General features: G+C 40.4%; 1 protein-coding gene across 2 annotated transcripts in view; it reads right to left on the bottom strand.

Moving 5' to 3' along the window:
* ANO6 (anoctamin 6) overlaps positions 1 to 760 on the bottom strand; it is a 176,852-nt gene that overhangs the window by 41,541 nt on the left and 134,551 nt on the right. The window lies entirely within an intron of this gene.

Genomic DNA, 760 nt, shown 5'->3' with positions numbered 1-760 from the left:
AAAAAAACTACATTAATTGGCCTTATTAGAAATTCCCAGTTCCTATTACCATTTGGCCCACCATGATATGCAGCCATCTCCTTCCTGGCCCCTACTCATTCACTAGGGAGCTGTTCCAAACTTCAAGGTGCCCCTCAAACTCCACACTAACTTCCAGAAAGTGACACTGTGTCCCTTTTCACAGAGAAAATGGCAGCCACTCACTGTGAACTCCTGCAAGTGTCTTTGTTTCTACCTATGAATAGCTGGACGTCATTTCTCTTCTTGATGTCAAAAAATTCCACCTTTTCCTACCTCTTCTTGAGCTTGCTTTCGCAATACCTTCTCTTCATTGCTTTTACTCAGCTGACAAACATCTCAAATTTTTCCCATCTTTAAGAATATTAAATCCTTTCACCAGCCCTGCCTCTTCTTCAATTACCATCCCCATACCTCGAGATGTTTGTCTTTTAATCTTGATATCCTTGTCACTTAGAACAGGCCTATAACACATTAAATATGAAATAATGAATGAATGAATGAATGAATGAATGGAGTGGATGGTGGATCAGTGGCTGCCTGTTAAGTGGGAATGGACTTAGGAATGAAAATTACTACAGTGTAGCAACTAGGCTCCCCTTTCCTGAGCACCTGGAAATATTCCATGAACTTTTACTAATAGGTATTAGGAATATGATGAAGGTGAGATACAGTTTAATTCTGGAGTGTACTAGCACCAAATACCTCAGAGCATCCTGAGCATGAAGTGATTTCCAGACAC

The sequence above is a fragment of the Pteropus vampyrus genome, unplaced genomic scaffold (assembly GCF_000151845.1).
Source record: "Pteropus vampyrus isolate Shadow unplaced genomic scaffold, Pvam_2.0 Scaffold140, whole genome shotgun sequence".
Taxonomy (NCBI): domain Eukaryota; kingdom Metazoa; phylum Chordata; class Mammalia; order Chiroptera; family Pteropodidae; genus Pteropus; species Pteropus vampyrus.
This window is presented reverse-complemented; position numbering and strand designations above follow the sequence as displayed.